Source organism: Leopardus geoffroyi, chromosome A1 (genome assembly GCF_018350155.1).
Source record: "Leopardus geoffroyi isolate Oge1 chromosome A1, O.geoffroyi_Oge1_pat1.0, whole genome shotgun sequence".
Taxonomy (NCBI): domain Eukaryota; kingdom Metazoa; phylum Chordata; class Mammalia; order Carnivora; family Felidae; genus Leopardus; species Leopardus geoffroyi.
Genome location: NC_059326.1, coordinates 192,884,163 through 192,904,355, shown reverse-complemented (window position 1 = coordinate 192,904,355; position 20,193 = coordinate 192,884,163). Strand labels below are relative to the sequence as shown.

Sequence of the window (20,193 nt, the reverse complement as noted above, 5' to 3'; positions counted from 1 at the left end):
TTTAGAAACTCACAAGTGAATACCTGGATGACAGGGACTCCCAGATATGCTTGACATCTTCCCATGGGTGACCTGTTGAGTCCTCTGGAAGCATGCTTTGTGTATAGACTTAAAAAAAATAAAGGCAGCAAACAACAAGGAAAGTATACCAAGTCAGGATGGTTCACCAGATGTCTGTCAGCCCCTGCCAAATTGCAGGTGTTGTGAGGCATGGGGAATACGTCCGTCTTGGTCCTGCCCTCAAGAAGCGTGGTGCCGGACAGAAAGACACAAGTCCTGACCAAAACGTGCAGGGAATGCAAAGAGAGCTGGGGTCAGAGCGCGCACTATATTTGGTGAGCCTCAGAGGAGAACACCATTTACACAGATGATAATCCAGGAGCACTGTGAGCTGAGCACCGAGGGAAAAATAGGATTCTCTGAGACAGAGAAGCAGAGAAGGATGCTCTGAGCTGAGAGATTTGCAAGAGTAAAGGAGTGAAGGCAAGAAATTACTCAAGTGTCTGCAGAGAAAGGATCAGTGCCGGGTTGAGACGGGAGATTGGAGTGGAAACGTGGGCTTTGGACGTTGCCAAGAGGTCTGGGACGTCACCAGGTAACATCAGTAGGCCTGTGCTATACCAACAGGGTGGATGGGATGAGAGACGGAGGATTAGAGACCAGAAGGCCTGTGTACCCAGATTAATTTCTGATGTGGGAGTTCATGTAAATCGCTGAAGATCCCACGGTTCCTGTGCTGGCACTAACCAGGAAGGAAGCAGGGAGGGAAGAGGCGGGATGAGAAGTCTGCAGGACTCTGCAACGCAGAGATTTCCAGAGAGCCCGGGTTGGGTTGGGGAATTCGGGGAAGAGGGGCGGCAATATTTAAGAGGGTTGGTAAGGACTGCTCTGACACATGTTCAACTTTCTCTTCCTGTGCACTGAGCAGGAAAATCTCCCCCAGGAGAATACTTTTGCCCTTTAACAAATATGAAACTGACAGGCTGACTCTGTTGTGAAGTGGAAGAATTTTTTTTTTCTTTTTTATTAACACCTTAAACGATAGGCATGGAAGCGGGCGCCCTACGTGAAACACATGTTGCTCTCCAACACCTGACAACCTGACATAATTTAAGAGCAGCTACCAAGAGCCCATGGCCCTCGAACTGCCCATGAATCTGCTTCCCTGGATGGGCTCCAACTGGGTGAAAAACTGGGGTGGGCCAAGTCCAAGGGACCCAACCTTCTCTTCTCATTTGTACCCGATTGGTGGGGAGTCGCTTTCAGAAAACAGGGGAGGCTGTAATTAACTTGACTGTGGTGTTTTCTGGAGTGTTTTTATTCGTCATCTGATTATTAAACAGATTTATGGCCCTGCCCACCCGCTGAAAAAGAAGCAAGGCATTTAGTTGAAATTAAAAGTGCAGATAAGGCTGCCTGTTTAGATAATAGCATCTCTTTTTTAATAGATTACTCATCTTCTGCGAAATCGGGGAGAGGAGTTAATTTGTGTGATGAAGTGCTTTCTATTTCTGGGAGCTAGCTGGTGGATGTGATTGCTTGAGGAAGGAGCATAATTCATTCTTAAAATCACCAAAGGCGTGTTGAAGCCACACACCTATGCCCCGAGGAGTCAGGTGATTTGTAATGTGATGTCGAAGAACCGAGAGGCTTGTGGTTTCAAAGCAAATGTTTGGGGAAGGTGTACAATTTGTCTTTAGGGTGGAGGTCCGCTTCCCGTTCGTCCTCCGAAAGGTGCCAGAGCGAAAAACTTCACTTGTTCCTCTAAGCCATCTGACCAGGCGGCCACTGATTAAAAGGGACGGTGAAGACAGACAGACTTGGGCTTGAGTTCCAGAGAAATCACTACTAGCTAGGTGACCATGGGCAGTAACAGACCCTCTGTGGGTCTGTTTCCACATCTGTAAAGTAGGGGTAACCCTCGGGGGCTGGTGGTGAAGGATGTGTGTGGGACAGAGCCAGCCAAGTGCCCAGCAGTTGTACGCCGACTTGGCTGTCCTCGGCTTCTGGCTTCTGCTCCAGGGACTCACTCTGTTTCCACCCTGGACGGAGAGCCCCCTGAAATAATCCACGTGTGCACTGGTGTCAGGGAGGACTTCCGGCTTTACAGAACACTTGCTGGGAGAGGCAGAGAAGGAGTTTTACATCACATCCTCCATAGCAACCCACTTACAACTCTCCCCAGACATTCCTGTTCTCCCAGGGCCTCTGGGACACATAACACCCAGCCTTACTGGTTCCCTGTCTTCCTCCCTCAGTTTTCCCCCTAGAAACGTATTTTGTTACTGGAACGTGCCCATGAGCATTTCACCCAACCTTCTCTTCCTCTGTCTCCTCTCCTCTTGCCGACTACCACTCAGCACAGCTTACAGACACGTGCAGTGTTCTCTCCCAGGTGAACTCTCTCCCCTCCCCGGGTATGTGCTGACTTTTCCAGGAATACCTGTTTATCAAGGGAAGATCGTGCTTTGTTGGGGTTGGAACTCTGCTAGAAGTTGTTCACTGTTTTAGCAAATTACCTCGCCAACAAGGGTGCTGCTCTCGGTACCTGGGGTGCCAGACCACATACCTGCACTGACCTGTTAGGTGCACTGAAATGTAAACCAGTATAGGACACTCTTAAGTACAAGCATTTGGCTACTTCTCTGTCTTCTTGTAGTTAGCCCAAGCATTTACATATTGAAACACAAGTTATTCATTATTGTTCCTTTATACAACAGTTGGGGCATTACATATAATGTTATGGCTAATGCAGACTATATTACTTATGAATTTTATTTTAGGATATTAAAGGGGACCATACAAGATAACTGTAACTTCAAAGGGGGTGGGGCGCCTGGGTGGCTCAGTTGGTTAAGCATTGGACTCTCGATTTCGGCTCAGGTCACGATCTCACAGTTCGTGGGATGGAGCCCTGTGTCAGGCTCTGTGCTGACAGCGTGGAGCCTGCTTGGGATCTTCTCTCTTCTTCTCTCTCCCTTTCTCTCTGCCTTTCCCCTGCTTGTTCTCTCTCTCTCTCAAAATAAATTAAAAAAAAAGATAACTGTAACTTAAAGGGACATTGAGTAGGAGAGGGTGGAAACCACTAATTCAAAAGGTGAGTCAGCCAGATGTTGAAGCTATGTTGGCTTTTGACAAAGGGTTCGGGCCCAGTTCCCTCAGATCTGCTGTGTCCTTCTATATTTTCCAGCTGCAGAGATGTTAGGGTCCACACTTGCTAAAGCCCTAATACACATGTTTTCCTAGCAGCTCTTATGGTGAGAGGAAGGACACCTAAAATGTGTTCTTTGAAGTCTTTGGCCAGAGAAAAGTGGCCACTTGGGACTAATAACTTTGCCTACCCTTGTGGTGCTCCGGAAATCTCAAATCAACTTGTAGGAGTTCTAGTGATGGCCTCCTGAGGTAGGCAATGCAGTATCAGTCCTATTTACAGAACTGGACCTTGGGTACATTTTCTCAGAATCTTGGCTGTCGTAACAATAACAACAATGGATACTGGGCAGGGAGCACTGGACTCTGGTCAGGGGCCATGGCCGAAGACTTCAGGATCAAGTGAGGCATCTTTTTTAACATTAGCGGTTCCAGACTGTACCCCAGACCAGGGTTTTTCAGATTGTACTAGATGGAAGGTCATGAAATCAGTTTCAGGGATCATGACCAGCTTTTGAACAAAAGTGAAATCCAAGAGGCCAGAATAGGAATATGTGTATATATATGTATGTGTGTGTGTGTGTGTGTGTGTGTGTGTGTGTGTGTAGGTGCATCACACCTTATATTTCGGTTATATGTATGTGTACCAGGTCAAGATGTAAAATGTATTCTTTTTATGGGTCACAGTCAAAAGATTTGAAAGCCACTATTCCCAGGCATACAGAATGTCTGTGAAAAACAGTTCCCCCAGGGATTCTTAGGGTTAAGGTTTGAGGCCCCTTGCTGTCTACCTGTCGGGAGGAACATTTATTTGTCAGATCTCTCACTTGAGGCAAGAGGAGGGTTGTGCAGGTGAAGGAGAGGCCAGGCCACGTGAGTCTGAGGAAGAGGGTGGAGAGCACCTGAGCCCCTACCCATCGCTTTCATAGTGTCACTGAGGCCAGCAAATAGTCTTGCATTCCTTGGAGAACTTCAGTTTTTCTGTTATTCTAGCAGGAAAACTGAGCTTCTATTCTCATCATTCAGAAATCCTAACATGATTGTGATGGCCTAGATTCATTTCCCTCGGCTCACCTTCTGCAGTAGAAGTTAGATTAGTGTTTTTCTCGAATGCTAACTTGTATAGACGTCACTCAGGGAGCTCATTAAAATCCAGGTCACTGGGTGCCCCCTCATCTGATTCAGGAGGTTTGGGGTAAGGCCTCAGAATTGGCAACTCTAATAAGCTCCTGGCTGATGCCAATGTAACTGGTCTGGGGTCCACACTTTGTAAACCACCGTGATAGATCATCAGAAAAGAGTGTGCCCAGCATCATTCACGGCACCCAGCAGGGGTGCAGCACACGCCTTCTTGATGAAACTGAACTGAGTTCTGTCCGCCGAAATGCCTTCGCTAAGGTACAGCTGGTTCGCTGCTTCCAACAGTGCACAAATGGCTGGTGGACATTCAATAATTGTGTGCTTGATGTGGGTGAATTGTATGGGATGTGAATTGTGTCTCAGTAAAGCTATTATCAAGAAGAAGAGGAGGGCAGGAAGGAGGAAGGGGAAAAAGAAATGGCTGGTTTTTTAAAACCAGCTATCAAGAGTGTCTGTTACACCTTAGACTGTCTTAGGAGAGGACCCCCATCAAAAGAGAATGACACAGGGCTTTGAGCTGAACTCTGAGGCCTCTTCGGCTCTGCCACTCTGAAGTTCCTCCCAGAACTCAGAGCCAGAACACGTATTCTCTCCTGAAGGACTGGTCTGTTTTCCTTTTCCAAGTGGCGAATGATGCTTTAATGCCTGTGCATTTCACCTGCGAAAAGCCACATCCCGGTGCAACCACGGCTTTCCTTCCCAGCCTCTCTGTTTAATTTTCCTGCTATTTATATTCACCTGACTGTAAGTTTTGTCAGCAAGTGAAAGCCCTTGACATCCCAGGGGATGGGAGACAGGATTGAGGTTGTGGGATTGGAAGCGTACCCACCAGGCAGAATGGGAAGACCAGGGGCATCGAGGGGGTGATGTAGTTTCATAGTCAATTATGTCAGAAACACTCGGTGTGACTTCTGCCTGTCACCTACTAGCTGTTTGGACCCAGATTAGTGTAAAACTTTTCTAAGCCTCAGTTTCCCTGTCTGAGGTTGTTAACAGTGCCTACCGAGTAGGGTTGTTGTGGGAATGAAGTGAGACAATGCGTATAAATAACAGCACTTATCCTGGGCCTAGATGCACACTGTGAGCACAGGACAGAAATCATGACAATGATGATAAGGGTCTACCTCATCTTAACGGTTTTCTTTGGCTAGAAACACCTGAGTGTCACAACAGGACAAAGGTGACATTTATGACTGCTTTGTTGCCCACCCTCCTCCAAATAGATTGGCAGTGCCTTAGAATACACGGTCTAAGACTTAGGAGTGAGTAAGTCAATCCTGGACACAGATGAGCTATGACACTTTAAAAGCCGGAAGCCCAGTGGAGCTGAGACATGACGAGACCCAGAACACCTACAGCTCCCAGAAGCCAGTCAGGATGTGTGGAGGGCAGCCTCTCCCGCCACAGCCTCTGCATTATTAACAACCCCGGAGGCCAGAGAACCAAGTGACAGGGACGATGCTGATTTGTCTGGTTTGTAACTTGTTCCCTACTTCCCTTCTCCTCTTCCTCCTCTTCCCTCGAGGGCCTGTCCCCGGGGCCCTCTCCCGCGTGCTCTGGGCCCTGCCAGAGTGTGGGACACAAGAGTTCCTTTATTTTTCCGTGCTTCTCAGCAGGGGTCTCTGTAAGCTTTGATGGCACCAGCAGTCGAAACTCAGGTATTCTACTTGGGAACTGATCTGATTGCACACAGCGCTGGAGTAAAGATCCCTGAACAAACCGAACTGGATTTGAGTCCTGTCTAAACCACTTACTTTGCTGGCTGTGTTAACCTTGGACCAGAAACAACATCATCTGAACTTGACTTCCCTCATCTTGAAATGAGGATGATGAACCGTGACCTGCTTCCTTCACAGGGGAATCAGATCAAATCAAATCAAACCAAATGAAAGGATGGTGGAGGGAGGTGTGTGGGTTCAGCAGGGATTCGCAGACACCTCTGGCTCCGCGTGAGGCATGTGGGGTACACGGGCAAGCAGAGCAGTCACGGGGCCCACCCTCCTGGAGCTTAAAGTGGGCGGGAGACGAGTAACTCCGCGAATGCAGAACGATGGATGACCTCAGCTGAGGGGCATGAAGAACACATCCCAGGGCTCTGCTACAGTCTGCCCTAGGGACCAGCTGCGGTCTGAGAGGTCATCAGAAAGGCTTTTGTGACGAGTTGAAGTTTGAGCTGAGAGCTGAAGGATGCGCAGGAGTTCACTGTGGGGAGATGGGAGGAGCTCGGGAACTTGGCAACCCAGGTGGAAAGGCCAGCTTGGACAGGCAGCCTGAGGCAGAAGGGGCCATCTTGGGGCCCTTTGGACACCTGAAGGAAGACGGCGTGTTGGGGGGCAGCAAGGAGGGGACCAGCCAGGCACACACAGCCCTGTCACCCCCGGTAAGGATTTTGGACCCTCTTCCAAGAGCCATAGGAAGCCGTTGAAGGGTTTAAGCAAGGCACTGGAAGGGTGACGAGAGGCAGTTTACTTCTCTTTTCAGACACCACCTGAACTGCATGCCGGCTAGACTAAAGGGGGACAGAGCGGAGCAGGGACAGCAACCATTGCCACTGTACTTGCCCCTAAATTGTACAGTGCTCCAGACACAGGACAGCAGTGGCCTGGACCGGGGCCATATTCTTGCAGTGTCACCGTTACAATGCCCAGGTGAAAACCTCACCCTTCTGTCTTAGTGTCCTAGGGCTGCCTTAACAAGGTACCACACACTAGCGGGCTCAAAACAAAACAACACAAACGAAACAAGTTTATTCTCTTGCAGTTCTAGAAGCTGGAAGTCCAAAATCAAGAGGTCAGCTGGGCCATGCCCCCTCAGAAGGCTCTACCTAATGATCTTTCCTTGCCCCTTGCAGGCTTCTGGTGTTGCTGGCAATCCTCAGTGTTTCTTAGAGTGTTTCTGTGTCCATTATCACATGGCCTTCTCCTCGTGCATCCAAATTTCTGTCTTATAAAGGACACCGGTCATTGCATGAGGGCCCACCCTTAATTTGATGACATCTTCAGAGACCCTGTGTCCAAGAAGGGTCACATTCACAGGTACTAGGGGCTAGGACATCAACATATCTTCTGGGGGGACTCCGTTCAACCTGGAGAAGCTCCTCTGATGCCGTTGCTCCCTGGGCTATAGCCCAGCAGGGAGAACCATCTACAGAGACCTAACTCCCTTGAGACTGGATAAGATGGAGAGGCTCCATTTCTTTTAAGTTTATTTATTTTTGAGAGAGAAAGAGAATGAGCAGGGGAGGGGCAGAGAGAGAGGGAGAGAGAGAATCCGCGCTGGCAGCACGAGGCCCGACGGGGGAGGCTTGACGCAGGGCTCTGTCTCACAAACCATGAAATCGTGACCTGAGCTGAAATCGGGAGTCAGATACTTAATCGACTGAGCTACCCAGGTGCCCCAGGAGAGGCTCCCTTTCAACACAGGAGCCAGGAAGCCTGCAGGCCCCAGGGAAGCCTGTGTGTGTGTGTGTGTGTGTGCATGTGTGTGTGTTCAGCATGACACTTACAAGTATTTAGGGATGACCCAGGAAGCACAGGCCCTGGTTCTGGTCCTCACTCAGACCTCACTGGCTGAGAGACTCAGGGCAAGACTTTCTTTTCCCTGGGCCTGTCTCCTCTCTAGTAATGCCGGAAATAATACCTGTCCCACCCTCCTTGTAGTGGCTTTCAGAGGAGTCCAGCAAGGCCATCAACAAGTATTTCCTGAGAAGATGCTGTGTGCCTGACCTTGAGAGAACTCGGTGGGAGTGTTCTCGGGAAAGGGCCAGTGGGAGCTGTCCTGTCCTCCCACGTTAATTCCCCAGCTTTTCTCATCCAGCAGCAGGATGGTTAAGAGCACAGACTCCAGTAGCTCCCAGGGGCAGGAGCAGAGATGAAACTAGAGTGTCCAGGAATTGATAATTCCCGAAGCTGGGTGATGGGTCGATGGGCATCGGGGGGTGGGGGGGGGTCCTTTATTCTATTCTACTGTTAATATGTTTGAAATGATTCCTAATTAAAAAAAAAAAAAATGTAACAAGACTACAGCCTGTGGAGCCACACTGCCTGGATTTAAATCCAAGACCTGCTGCTTACTGACTGTGTAGACCTGGGGAGAGTTACTTAACTCCTCTGTGTCCGTTTCCTCTTCAGTTAAACAGGGATACTAATGGTGAGCTGCCCCAGGGAGTGTTTGTGAAGATTAGATGAGTAAACGCGCATAAGGCCCTTGGGTTAGTGCCTGTACGGCTGAGTTCTCAACACACAGTTACAATGCCTTACAGAAACCAGGCACCAGAGAACGATGTGTGACTGAGCTCAAGTCATCAGGGACACCTTCACAGAACCACACAGTCAGCCTTGCAGTTCCCCTCGGTCATACCTGCTGCTTGGCTTTGTCTCAATTCGGGTTTCCTGCAAACTGCGGCAGGATATGAGTGCAAGTAGTTGTTTGGGGAGGAGACTTCGAGAAACACCAGCAAGAGAGTGAGGCAGTGAGAATGGGAACAGATGGCCTGTGATGGCACCAGAGCGGGCAGCTGTGCACGATCCCATGGGTGGCCCTGGGATCCAGCACAGAGCAGGCGCTCGGGGCTATCCCACCCGAGGGGGCGCAGAGCCCGGGGCAGAGGCAGGTGCCAGCAAGCTGGTAGCCGTGAGAACAGATGCTGAGGGGGTGTGGACGGGGCACGCAGAATCCACCTGTGAGCTCTCTTAACGGCTCTTCTGACACCTGCTTAAAGCCTTGCCGTGACGGGGCTTCCCTTCAGAACGAACCTCACTCCAAGCTAGATGGCCCTGACTTACCATTAAATGAGGGGTAATAAGGACAAAAGCACTTCAGTATTGGTTTTCAGTCACAGCAGCCCCTGGAATAGGAATGGTGGTGTGCCATTAGGACTGCTGCCTCCCTGCTGCTTCAGGGGACACCTCTCTTCTCAGTCCTAGCACTTTTTTGTTGTTTGTTTATTTTTGAGAGACAGAGAGAGCATGAGCAGGGGAGGGGCAGAGAGAGAGGGAGACAAAGAATCCGAAGCAGGCTCCAGGCTCTGAGCTGTCAGCACAGAGCCCGACACGGGGCTTGAACTCACGGACTGTGTGACCATGACCGGAGCCGAAGTCGGACACTTAACCGACTGAGCCACCCAGGCGCCCCTCAGTCCTGGCATTTTTATGCTGAGCCAGAATATAGCCTCAGAGCCTTTCTTAATATAGCTTTAGGTATCCATTACAACCCATTAGCTTAGGCACTTCAGTGAAGCCTGTTTTCCATCCCTGCCCTAGTGCTTATGAAGCTGGGGGAACCCCCAGGGTGGAAGACGCCGTGTTGCTGTATGATTCTGGGCAAGAACACATTTAACTTCTCTGGCCCTCCCCCATCCCCCTCTGGACGGATCGAAGGGCCTGAGAGCAGTGAGGCAGAGGTGGAGTTTGTTCGGTACAGTAGGAAGAGCCTGCTCTTTGACAGTCAGGCTGGGTTGTAGACCTTGGCTTCATCATTTATGAACTGTGTTCCTTGGGCAGGCTCCATTTCCCGCTCTGAGCTTCGTGGTATCGTCTGTAAAATGGGGTCGTAATACCCCATCTGTGGTGTTATTGTAGGTGTCAGAGATTACGTGTATGAAGCAGGGAGCTCCACGTGTGGGCAGGGGCTCAGTAATTGTCCCTTAGAATTGTCATCATCATGACCATCATCATCTTCATCCAAATCCTCTTCCAGCTCTCCAATTCTGTGACTTCAGGGAACGTGCTCATCCAAGAAGACAGTGTGGTAAGAGAAGGCAACGGCCCTGATTTTGTGTAAATGCATTTCCTGGTAAGGACAGGAGGCACATAATTGCCCCTAAATAATTGCTCCGACTTTACCACAAGCTGTCAAAAGGCCCTAATTGGTCGATCTGTAATGACTGCGGCCATCTGCGTGCGGGGTGATTTAGCGACGGGGCTCTGCCCGAGCCGGGCCCTCGATGATTAGAGCCAGCCGGGGTGATATTTCACCCTCTGATGGGAGTAGTGGTGTGTGGGTGAAGGAAATTATCTCATCCTTGTTTTAATGACCTACCAGTTGAACCCAGCCAAGAGGCAGCGGTGGTCACAGACAATGACTATGGATTTTTCTTTCTTTTTTTTTTTTAAAGATAGTGTTCCTGCCCGAACAGCAGCATATCTGGAGCATGATCATGCCTCTTGCTATCTTGTTTCACTGCCCAAGAAAGTCTCTTTTGGAAAGATTTAGTCCCTCAATTAGGGCAAATTGATTTCTGCTTTCTACAGAGTCACTGTTCCAAAGAGAAGTGGTAAAGGGCAGGAGGCGCCATATTAATCTTGGCAGGCAAGCAGGAAGGCGGCCCGGAGTATTTTTCAGCCTTCCAGCCTCGGCTTGTACATGTGGAGATCATCTTTTCTCTGTATGTCTTTTAATTGCTCCGACCTCCAAGATGCCAGGGGATACAACACAAAACACACTTCAGGTCGTGGAAGTTTCTGGAGACTTCCATCGAGCCACTGGAGCAGTGTCCTGTGCAGAAGTGGTTTTAAGTGGCTCCTGAGATGATCTCAGTTGGTTCAGAGACTTTGCATTAGGCCGCATTGAATCATGTGGAGAGTTTTTCTCTTTCTAACTCCTGTCGTGTCTTCTGGTTACCTCGGATGGAGAGCCTCGGTTGGTTTCCCGTGTCTCCCTTCTTGACAGAGAAGCAGACCGTGAGCTCCCAGTGTGGGAGGGAGGGGCAGGAAGATCTGCCTAAAATTGAGTCACATTGTTTTATTTTTATTTGTTTCGGTTTTTCATTAACTCTTGATTCCATTTGGTATCAATTTTCCATTTATGATGTTTATTTCCCTTTAAAGTAAACGTAATTCAGTAATTTTTTTTTTTAATTTAAAAAGGTGAGTTGGGGGCGCCTGGGTGGCGCAGTCGGTTGAGCGTCCGACTTCAGCCAGGTCACGATCTCGCGGTCCGTGAGTTCGAGCCCCGCATCAGGCTCTGGGCTGATGGCTCAGAGCCTGGAGCCTGTTTCCGATTCTGTGTCTCCCTCTCTCTCTGCCCCTCCCCCGTTCATGCTCTGTCTCTCTCTGTCCCAAAATAAATAAACGTTGAAAAAAAATTAAAAAAAAAAAAATAATAAAAAGGTGAGTTGATTTAAAAAAAACAGATTAGAGTGGGATAGTAGAACTGGCAAAAAAAAATCAGAGCATATGACTGTAAGAGCTTGGGGAAACATAAAAGGGGGGAAACATCATGTCTCTATAGAAAACCTCACAATTTACTGGCTATACAACCACAGGCGAGTTTCTTAGCTTCTCTGAACATCCGTTTTCTCACCTGTCGGGTGGGAAGAAGCATGATGTAGAGTATGATTTTATGAACCAAGCGAGATAAAATGTGTGCAGCTCCTTTGCAAATTATAATCTGCTTTATGTGACAGTGAAAGTGAAACATTTCTGTACGGAGTTAGAAAAATAAAAGGGTCATTGGGCTCTGAACCAGGCAGCCAGGGGACCCTGGTTTGAAACCCAGCCCTGCTGTTAAGTATATGTCAAAGGTGAGTCCTTCCCTTCTCTGGACCTCGGCTTTCTGTCTACAAAATAAAGAAACTGAACTACTCTAGCGGTTTCCAGGCCTGGCTGTGCATCAGAATCTCTTGTGGGTCAAGTGAAACTAAAAACGCTGGGTGCTACCCCAGGCTTAGCAGGTCACAGTCCCCTGGGATGATGCCCAATGCAGCTGCATTTATAGCCGGCTCACCAGGTGATCCGAATGTGCTCCCTGATTTAGGAGGGCCCTTCCAGCTCTAACCCCGGATGCAGTGAATTCAGAGCAGCCTGGGTTAGGAAAGGTGGTCACCTGGTAGCTCTGGTCATGTGCTAACTGGGCTTCCATGAAGCCTGGGTCCTGGGCCCTAGAAGACCCGGTCCAAACCGTGATTCAGGGACAGCACCAAGGCCCAGAAGAAATCAAGGATGGGCCCACTGTGCCGGACATGAGAGCCCTGTTCTCCTGATTTTCAGTTCAATTTTCCCAGCTGAGACAGAGAGTATTATTTTGGCTGTTGATGAACTTCAAATGATCATACACCGAGTTATTTTTTGTGTCTGGTTTCTTTGGTTCAACATAGTAATTTTGAATCATCCATGTGGTTGGGTACACTAAAATTTGCTCCTTTTGTTGCTGAGTAGGGAATCTATTGTATGACTCTACCACGATTCATTTATCCCTTCACCTGTTGCTGATATTTAGGTTGTTTCTAGTTGGGACTATTATGAATAAAACCACTGTGAAACATTTCATTGTTTTTCCAGGTTTATGTTTCTGTTTCTCTTGGGTAAATACCTAAGAGTGGAATTGCTGGACATAGGACAGTTGCCTCTTTACCTTTGTAAGAAGCAGCTTTTTAAAGTGGTTGTACACTTTGTATTCCTTCCAGCAAGGAATGAGTTACAATTGCCCACCTCTTCCCCAGTACCTGATATTGTTCCTGTCTTTACTTTTTGCCATTCTGGGGAACGTAGTTTTTAATTTTGTTCTGTTTTGTTGATGGTTAGCATTTTTTTTTTCTTTTTAAATTTTTATTTAAATTCTAATTAGTTGGGGCACCTGGTGCCTCAGCCGGTTAAGTGTCTGACTCTTGATTTCAGCTTAGGTCATGCCACAGCCCTAAAGTCAAGCCCCACATCGAGCTCCATGCTGAACGTGCAGCCTGCTTCCTCTGCCCCTCTCCCACTTGCATGCACGTGCTTTCTCTCTCTCTCTTTCTCAAATAAAAATAAATAAGTAATTTTAAAAATAAACATAGGGGTGCCTGGGTGGCTCAGTCAGTTAAGCATCCAGCTTCAGCTTGGGTCACCATCTCGTGGTCTGCGGGTTTGAGCCCCGCATCAGGCTCTGTGCTGACAGGTCGGAGCCTGGAGTTTGCTTCGGATTCTGTGTCTCCCTCTCTCTCTGCCCCTCCCCCACTCGCTCTGTCTCTCTCTCTCAAAAATGAATAAATGTTTAAAAATTTTAATAAAAATAAATAAATTCTAGATAACATACAGTGCAATATTGGTTTCAGGAGCAGAATTCAGTGAATCATACAACACTCAGTGCTCATCATAACAAGTGCCCTCCTTAATGCCCATCACCTATCTAACCCATCCCCTACCTCCCTGCCTTCACCAACCTTCAGTTTGTTTTCTGTCTTTAAGAGTCTCTTACAGTTTGTTTCCCTCTCTCTTTTTTCTTTTTCTCCCCTCCCATATGTTTGCCTGTTTTGTTTCTTAAATTCCACATGAGTGAAATCATATAGTATTTGTCTTTCTCTGACTGACTTATTTCACTTAGCATAACAAACTCTAGCTCCATCCACATCATTGCAAATGGCAAGATTAATGGCTGAGTAATATTCCGTTGTATATAATATACCACATCTTTATCCATTCATCAGTCAGTGGACATTTGGGCTCTTTCCATAATTTGAGTATTGTTGATAATGCTGCTATAAATATTGGGATGCATGTACCAAGTCAAATCTGTATTTTTATATCCTTTGGGTACATACCAGTGCAATTGCTGGGTCATAGGGTAGTTCTATTTTTAACTTTTTGAGGAACCACCATACTGTTCTCCAGAGTGGCCACACCAGTTCCCACCAACAACACAAAAGGGTTCCCCTTTCTCCACATTCTCACCAAAACCTGTTGTTTCTTGTTTTGTTGATTTTAGTCATTCTGACAGGTGTGAGGTGGTATTTCATTGTGGTTTTGATTTGTATTTCCTTGATGATATGTGATGTTGAGAATTTTTTCATGTCTCTGTTAGCCACCTGGATGCCTTCTTTGTTTTGTTTGTTTTGTTTGGGTGGGGTTGTAATTATTATTATTTTTTAATGTAATTTATTGTCAAACTCGTTTCGATACAGCACCCAGTGCTCATCCCAACAAGTGCCCTCCTCCCTGCCCATCACCCACTTTTCCCTCTCCCCCACCCCCCATCTACCCTTGGTTTGTTCTCAGTCTTTAAGAGTCTCTTATGATTTGCCTCCCTCCCTCTCTGTTTGTGACTATTTTTTCCCTTCTCTTCCCCCATGGTCTTCTGCTAAGTTTCTCAAGTTCCACATATGAGCAAAAACATATGATATCTGTCTTTCTCTGCCTTATTTCACTTAGCCTAATACCTGCCAATTCCATCTACATTGCTACAAATGGCCAGATATCATTCTTTCTCATTGCCAAGTAGTATTCTATTGTATATGTAAACCACATCTTCTTTAACCATTCGTCAGTTGATGGACATTTAGGCTCTTTCCATAATTTGGCTATTGTTGAAAGTGCTGCTATAAACATTGGGGTACATGTGCCCTATGCATCAGCCCTCCTGTATCCTTTGGGTAGATTCCTAGCAGTGCTATTCCTGGGTCATAGGGTAGATCTATTTTTAATTTTTTGAGGAACCTCCACACTGTTTTCCAGAGCGGCTGCACCAGTTTGCATTCCCACCAACAGTGCAAGAGGGTTCCCGTTTCTCCACATCCTCTCCAGCATCTATAGTCTCCTGATTTGTTCATTTTGGCCACTCTGACTGGCGTGAGGTGGTATCTCAGTGTGGTTTTGATTTGTATTTCCCTGATGAGGAGTGACGTTGAGCATCTTTTCATGTGCCTGTTGGCCATCCGGATGTCTTCTTTAGAAAAGTGTCTATTCATGTCTTCTGCCCATTTCTTCACTGGATTATTTGTTTTTCGGGTGTGGAGTTTGGTAAGTTTTTTATAGATTTTGGATACTAACCCTTTATCCAAGGTGTCATTTGCAGATCTCTTCCTTCATTCCGTGGGTTGCCTTTTAGTTTTGTTGATTGGTTTTCTTCGCTGTGCAGAAGTGTTTCATTTTGAAGTCCCAAAAATTCATTTTTGCTTTTGTCTCCCTTGCCTCTGGCAACATGTCTGGTAAGAAGTTACTATGGCTGAGGTCAAGGAGGTTGCTGCCTGTGTTCTCCTCTAGGATTTTGATGGTTTCCTACCTCACATTTAGGTCTTTCATCCATTTTGAGTGTATTTTTGTGTATAGTGTAAGAAAGTGGTCCAGTTTCGTTCTTGTGCATGTTGCTGTCCAGTTTTCCTAGCGCCATTTGTTGAAAAGACTGTCTTTTTTTCATTGGATATTCTTTCCTGCTTTGTCAAATATTAGTTGACCATATAGTTGTGGACCCATTTCTGGGTTTTCTATTCTGTTCCATTGATCTCTGAGTCTGTTTTTGTGCTACTACCATACCGTCTTGATGACTGTAGCTTTGTAATATAGCTTGAAGTCTGGAATCATGATGCCTCCAGCTTTGCTTTTATTTTTCAGGATTACTTTGGCTATTTGGGGTCTCTTGTTGTTCCATAAAAATTTTAGGATTGTTTGTTCTAGCTCCGTGAAAAATGCTGGTGGTATTTTGATACGGATGACATTAAATGGGGAGATTGCTTTGGGTAGTGTAGACATTTTAATAATGCTCTTCTAATCCATGAGCATGGAATGTTTTCCCATTTCTTTGTGTCCTCTTCAATTTCCATCACTAGTGTTCTATACTTTTCAGGGCACAGAATTTTTTTTTTTTAAGTTTACTTATTTTGAGAAAGAGAGAGAGTACATGCAAGTCAGGGAGGACCAGAGAGAGAGAGAGGGAGAGGGAGAGAATCCCAAGCAGGCTCTGCACTATCAGCATGGAGCCCAGCACAGGGCTTGAACCCATGAACCATGAGATCATGACATGAGCCAAAATCAAAAGTCAGACACTTAACTGACTGAGCCATCCAGGTACCCCCAGAGTACAGATCTTTTACCTCTTTGGTTAGGTTTATTCCTAGGTACCTTATGGTTTTGGGTATGATTGTAAATGAGATTGATTCCTTGATTTCTTTTCCTGCTGCTTTGTTATTAGTGTACAGAAATGCAACATATTTCTATAAGTTGATTTTATATCCTGGAACTTTGCTGAGTTCATGTATTAGTTGTAGCAATTTTTGGTGGAGTCTTTCAGGTTTTCTTTTCTTTTTTTTAATTTTTGATTTTTATTTATTTTTGAGAGAGAGACAGAGTGTGAGTGGGGGAGGGGCAGAGAGAGAGGGAGACACAGAATCCAAAGCAGGCTCCAGGCTCTGAGCTGTCAGCACAGACCCCAATGCCGGGCGTGAACTCGTGAACCATGAGAACATGACCTGAGCCAAAGTCAAACGCCAAACCAACTGAGCCACCCAGGTGCCCCTCAGGTTTTCTACATAGAGTATTATGTCATCTGCAGATAGTGAAAGTTTGACTTCTTCCTTGCTGATTTGGATGCCTTTTATTTCTTTTTTGTTGTCTGATTGTTGAGGTTAAGACTTCCAGTACTATGTTAAACTGTAATGGTGAAGAGTGGACATCCCTGTCTTGTTCCTGATCATAGAGGAAAAGGTCTCAGTTTTTCCCCATTGAGGATGATATTAGCGCTGGGCCTTTCATATATGGCTTTTATGATGTTGAGGTATGTTCCATCTATCCATACTTTATTGATGGTTTTTATCAAGAATGGATGCTGTATTTTGTCAGATGCTTTTTCTGTATCTATTTAGAGGATTGTATGGTTCTTATCCTTTCTTTTATTAATGTGGTATATCACGTCGATTGATTTGAGAATATTGAACCATCCCTGCAGCCCAGGAATAAATCCCACTTGGTTATAGTGAATAATTCTTTTAATGTGCTGTTGGATTCAATTTGCTACTATTTTGTTGGGGAGTTTTGCATCCATTTTCATGAGGGAAATTGGTCTGTAACTCTCGTTTTTAGTGGGGTCTTTGGTTTTGGAATGAAGGTAATGCTAGCCTCATAGAAGGAGTTTGGGAGTTTTCCTTCCACTTCTATTGTTTGGAACAATTTGAGAAGAATAGGATTAACTCTTCTTTAAATGTCTGATAGAATTGCCCTGGGAGGCCATCTGCCCTGGACTTTTGTTGGCAGATTTTTGATTCAGTTTCTTTGCTGGTTATGGGTATATTCAAATTTTCTATTTCTTCCTGTTTCAATTTTGGTAGTTTGTATGTTTCTAGTAAATTGTCCATTTCTTCCAGTTTGCCCAGTTTGTTGGCATATAATTTTTCATAATAATCTCCTATGATTATTTGTATTTCTGTGGTGTTGGTTGTGATCTCTCCTCTTCCATTTGTGATTTTATTTACTTGGATCCTTTCTTACTTCTTTTTATAAGTCAGCTAGGCGTTTATCAATTTTATTAATTCTTTCAAGAAACCAGTTCTTAGTTTTGTTGATCTGTTCTACTGGTTTTTTGTTTGTTTCTATATCATTTATTTCTGCTCTAATCTTTATTATTTACCTTCTTAGGCTTGCTTTAGGCTTTATTTGCTGTTCCTTTAGGTGTAAGGCTAAGCTGTGTATTTGAGACCTTTCTTGTTTCTTGAGGTAGGCCTATATTGCAGTATACTTCCCTCTTAGGACTGCCTTTGCTGCATCCCAAAGATTTTGGACTGTCATGTTTTCATTTTCATGTCTTTCCATGTGCTTTTTTATTTCTTCTTTTTTTTTTTTTTTTTTTAATTTTTTTTTTTTTTTTTCAACATTTATTTATTTTTGGGACAGAGAGAGACAGAGCATGAACAGGGGAGGGGCAGAGAGAGAGGGAGACACAGAATCGGAAACAGGCTCCAGGCTCTGAGCCATCAGCCCAGAGCCCGACGCGGGGCTCGAACTCACGGATCGCGAGATCGTGACCTGGCTGAAGTCGGACGCTCAACCGACTGCGCCACCCAGGCGCCCCTTTATTTCTTCTTTAATTTCATGGTTAACATTACTTCTTTAGTAGGATTTTCTTTATCCTCCATTTGTGGTCTTTCCAAATTTTTTCTCGTGGCTGACTTCAAGTTTCATGGCATTGTGTTTGGAAAATATGCATGGTATAATCTCCATCTTTTTGTACTTGTTGAGGGCTGATTTGTGACCCAGTATGTAATCTATTCTGAAGAATGTTCCATGTACACTCGAAAAGAATGTGTATTCTGCTGCTTTACCATGAAATGTTCTTTTAATACATCTGTTAAGTCCAGCTAGTCCAGTGTGTCATTCAAAGCCATTGTTTCCTTGTTGATATTCTGCTTCGATCATCTGTCCATTGCTATAAGTGGGGTGTTAAAGTCCCTTACTATTATGGTATTTTCAGTGAGTCTCTATGTTTGTTATTAATTGGTTTTTATACTTGGGGTCTCCAAGTTGGGGGCATAAGAATTTACAATTGTTAGATCTTCTTGATGAATATACCCCTTAATTATGATGTAATGCCATTTGTCATCTCTTGTTAGTTTTGCTTTAAAATCTAATTTGTCTGAATCGGGAGGGCAGAAGATCGCGGCGTAGGAGGATGCTGGGCTCACCGCGCATCCTGCTGATCACTTAGATTCCACCCACACCTGCCTAAATAACCCAGAAAGCCGCCAGAAGACTAGCAGAATGAGATCTCCGGAGCCAAGCGCAGACGAGAGGCCCACGGAAGAGGGTAGGAAGGGCGGCGAGGCGGTGCGCGCTGCACAGACTGGCGGGAAGGAGCCGGGGTGGAGAGGCGGCCCGCCGGCCAAGCAGAGCCCCTGAGTCTGGCTTGCAAAAGCGGAGGGGCCGGACGGAGTGTGTTCCGACAGCAAGCGGGACTTAGCGTCTGGGAGGTCATAAGTTAACAGCTCTGCTCGGAAAGCGGGAAGGCTGGAGGACAAAGGGAGGGAGAGTTGCTGAGCCCCGGGACGACAGAGCTCAGTTTGGCGAGGAACAAAGGCGCTCACCAGCGCCATCTCCCTCGCCCATCCCCCAGCCAAAATCCCAAAGGGAACCAGTTCCTGCCAGGGAACTTGCTTGCTCCGCGCAAACACCCAACGCTGTGCTTCTGCGGATCCATCCCTCCGGGGGGTCTGACTCCCTCCCGGTGCCACAGGGCCCCTCCTGAAGTGGATCACCGAAGGAGAAGCGAGCTAAGCCTACCCCTCCTGCCCCCGTGCACCTTGCCTACCCTCCCCAGCTAATACGCCAGATCCCCAGCACCACAAGCCTGGCAGTGTGCAAGTAGCCCAGACGGGCCACACCACCCCACAGTGAATCCCACCCCTAGGAGAGGTGAAGAGAAGGCACACACCAGTCTGACTGCGGCCCCAGCGGTGGGCTGGGAGCAGACATCAGGTCTGACTGCGGCCCCGCCCACCAACTCCAGTTATACACCACAGCACAGGGGAAGTGCCCTGCAGGTCCGCACCACTCCAGGGACTATCCAAAATGACCAAACGGAAGAATTCCCCTCAAAAGAATCTCCAGGAAATAACAACAGCTAATGAACTGATCAAAAAGGATTTAAATAATATAACAGAAAGTGAATTTAGAATAATAGTCATAAAATTAATCGCTGGGCTTGAAAACAGTATAGAGGACAGCAGAGAATCTATTGCTACAGAGATCAAGGGACTAAGGAACAGTCAGGAGGAGCTGAAAAACGCTTTAAACGAGATGCAAAATAAAATGGAAACGACCACGGCTGGGAATGAAGAGGCAGAGGAAAGAATAGGTGAACTAGAAGATAAAATTATGGAAAAATAGGAAGCTGAGAAAAAGAGAGATAAAAAATCCAGGAGTATGGGGGGAAAATTAGAGAACTAAGTGATACACTAAAAAGAAATAATATACACATAATTGGTATCCCAGAGGAGGAAGAGAGAGGGAAAGGTGCTGAAGGGGTACTTGAAGAAATAATAGCTGAGAACTTCCCTGAACTGGGGAAAGAAAAAGGCATTGAAATCCAAGAGGCACAGAGACCTCCCTTCAGACGTAACTTGAATCGATCTTCTGCACGACATATAGTGAAACTGGCAAAATACAAGGATAAAGAGAAAATTCTGAAAGCGGCAAGGGATAAATGTGCCCTAACATATAAAGGGAG

General features: G+C 46.3%; 1 protein-coding gene and 1 long non-coding RNA gene across 4 annotated transcripts in view; both read left to right on the top strand.

The window, feature by feature from the left end:
* GALNT10 (polypeptide N-acetylgalactosaminyltransferase 10) overlaps positions 1-20,193 on the top strand; it is a 224,938-nt gene that overhangs the window by 152,023 nt on the left and 52,722 nt on the right. The gene's annotated exons all lie outside the window — the stretch shown is intronic.
* On the top strand, positions 7,906-11,446 carry LOC123575819. Its single transcript, XR_006701014.1, has 2 exons — positions 7,906-11,156; positions 11,400-11,446. It is a non-coding gene; the product is annotated as an uncharacterized LOC123575819 (long non-coding RNA).